Raw genomic sequence first — 3459 nt, forward strand, 5'->3', positions numbered from 1 at the left:
TCTTATAAAGAGGTCTTATGATAACTATATCTATTATAAATAACAATAACTAGTTAATAAGTGCAAGGGATCTAATATAAAACTAAATTAAGTTACTTTTTACACGAATATAAAAGAGTTTCTTATCAGTTCACGACTCTAACTAACCTGATCCAACAAACAGGGATTCATAGTAAAAATGGGGTTCTCGGTAGATATAGAAATCATCTCTATTCTATATTTCTTCTTTCTATATTTTTCTATTTTATTTCTATATTTTCTATTTTTTATTATTGTCTGTATTGCTACCTAAGAATGTATTAATACCTAAGAAAGTGAGAGAAAATTTGTATTTTTCTTTTTCCCAATTCAATTGCTCAGGAAGAAAAAATTCACCCTTTTATCCTGTTGATAGAATGATTGGTACTAATCATGAATAGAAGTAAGATAAAAATGGATCTAGAGGGAAAAAGAAAAAGTAATTCCACCTTCTGACTCTTCCCACAAATGGAACTTATGTTACCAAAGAAATCACCATTTTTCTTAGTTTTTTTTATTACGATGAACTCAAAAATCTGATTTTCAATATCAAAATATACAGAATAACTATCGCCATTACTATCCCTAACTAAAAAAGTGTCATCAGAGATCAAACTCCAAATATTCCTGATCTCAAATAAATAATCAACAGTACTGAAACTATAATTGCTGCTATCACTCCAACCAAGAATGTTTTTTTCCGTATCATTTAGAATGGAGTCTTCACTTTCATTGGTATATTCAATACCATCAAGACTATCCATTGATTTACTTAGACCATACCTATGTTCTAACCTCTCATTAGACAATATCGAATTGAACCACCACCATTTCTCCATAAAGTCTTCCTGCCCCCTATTTGATAAAAATACAATAAATGAATAGTCATTCGATGAATAATCATTTTACTATTTGATTTCCTATCAGAATTAAGCATATGGATCTAATCATTAGGATTGTTAACTAATAACGAGTGAGTATTGAAAGAAATGATTCTCCTTTGGTGAATCCGGAATATCACTATATATTGATACAATCTTTTTCTCCATTATAAATAGAAGAAAATAATGGTTTCTCTCATGTCATGTACAAATTTTATCATCGAAAGATAAATAAAAAATAGTTGTTTTTTCCTATAACTATAAAATAAAGAATTTATTCTCGTACAATCTGGTATTATATAATCAAATAATATAATAGATTAAGTTTCTATTGTAGCATGGAACGAAAAAGACAATATACAGAATGGGGTAAAAGGAGCCCTTTCGTTGGCTTGATTTATGGTCTGAAATGAAATTGCGGAATATAAAAAAGAATCCGCCAATCCAAAGATCCAAGGGGTGTACATATCAAAGATATATACAAATACATAGTATAAGATACTCATTCTTTATTTTATTCGGCTCAATCCTTTTTTAGTAAAAGATTGGGCCGAGTTTAATTATAATTAGGAGAACAAACAAGAATTACCAAATTCTTTTTCTCTTCATCTAACATGTCTACACGTCTAGTGTATCTACTGGCTTGTATTCGAATTTGATCTCCTTCCATACTTCACAAGCAGCAGCTAGTTCAGGACTCCATTTGCTAGCTTCACAGATTCACGAGCATGGTCGCCCTCATTACGGGTTTGTACACACGCTTCTAAAGCCACTCGATGTTAAAACCCAAATGAATTCATCTTGCTAATCTTCTCTTTCGAGGCAAGAACCATGTCCTCTCCCAACCTTGATTCTCTTTTATCCAATTTTTAAAGACTTTTTTTATTGTTCCTTGCTACTACCTCTATGATGCTTTATTTTCTTAAGTTTATTTTTTCTTTTTTATTTCATGTTAGATTCTTTTGATCTTTACTTCAAATTCGTATTCTTGAATTCTTAGAATCATTGGGCAAGTAGGGTATTGATTTCAGGATCAAATTGGTCCATTTTCTTGAGGTTTTGTGTTTTTTTGTTAATTTTTTATTTTAGAATTTTGGATATAATTCTTGATAAGTGCATAAAAACACGTAGTTGCATATTATATATTTGTGCACTTAGCTTGTCTTCTAGCATGAATTCTTCTATATTGGTACTATGGTGGGTATTTTATTTTGAATAAGCAAGTATTCATGCACTTGAGACAAAAGGATGAAAATTATAGCAAATCAAATTGAAGGTCAAAGGCAAAATTCTAAAGAAGAGCATGTAGATCATTGGTGTGGAGAGATTGCAAAGAACACCCAAAGCACAGTCATTCTGATCAAAGAATGATCTTGCTTAAAGAGCATGGATGTGCTCTTAGGCCATGCTGATTGCTAGAAATCCAAAATCATAATGATTCAATTCCTGAGTGCACCCACTAAGAAGCACGAGTTAAGCACACCCTAAGTAGGGGCTTGCAGTATCTTTTTACCTACAGTATAAATTATGACAGTTAGTATTTTGGGGAAAGGGAGGCTTTTGGGTAAAAGCTTCATCGGAGGCTAGGGTTTCGAACATAGATCAATGAAAGCCAATCTAGGATGTGTTGATGCTACTATATTGGCACTCTCGGTGCAGGATTGAGGGCGAGATTAACGTTAGCTCAAGAGATTCTAGTATTCACATCAAGAGAAACATTGGGGAAGTCTCTTCTAGATGCCCACTCTTGAAGCCCATAACTCACTAAGAGGTCCAATGCATGGCAGACTTCTCTCTTTAAAGGGGACCTCACCATTGCCTTTTGACATTCACAAGAGTTGAGGCTTAACAGAGAGGATCCTCATAAAAGGGCAAGGGTCTTCCATGAGTTAATGATTGCAAACTCTCAAACTAATGAAGACAATAAAGTTCAAAGGTTAAGAGAAAAATATTCAAAATAAAACAATTCATATCAGTTAATTTAGTGCCCCGGTAATATAAGAAGGTCATTTGACAATGTAAATATCGAGTCAAGACTCGCAATCTTTGAAGATTCAAGACCCAAAATCATACAAGAATTACAAATGAAACTCTTAAGTTCCAAGGCATAAAAAAAAGACCTAAAGAGTTTCACATGAAAAACATTAAAAATTCATGAACATGAAATGTCAAATTTTCAAGCATTAAAGTTCCAAGGAGAATATAGTCGTCACATGTAATCCTTGAAAGATTATGACTTGAAATCCAAGAACTATTTAAAAAGCACATAAGTCAAAGTAATCAAGTTGATCCCTCGATGATGAAGGAGGGTCATGACTTGATAATGTCAAAATCTCATAAGAATGACTAATGGAACTCTAAAATTGCAAGATATAACTGAGTCAAAGACCAAAAAGTTCCACAAGACTTGAAGATGTCATAGACATGAAAGGTTGAAGTCTTCAAAATGGTAACGGTAAAGGAGATCAAGTTCGTGTCTCACAAATATATATAGATCACAACTTGAGATCCAAGTAATATTTTAAGATGCAAAACCAAAACTAGAAGAATGGTCACATTT

The sequence above is a fragment of the Dioscorea cayenensis genome, chromosome 9, assembly GCF_009730915.1.
Source record: "Dioscorea cayenensis subsp. rotundata cultivar TDr96_F1 chromosome 9, TDr96_F1_v2_PseudoChromosome.rev07_lg8_w22 25.fasta, whole genome shotgun sequence".
NCBI classification, from domain to species: Eukaryota; Viridiplantae; Streptophyta; class Magnoliopsida; order Dioscoreales; family Dioscoreaceae; genus Dioscorea; species Dioscorea cayenensis.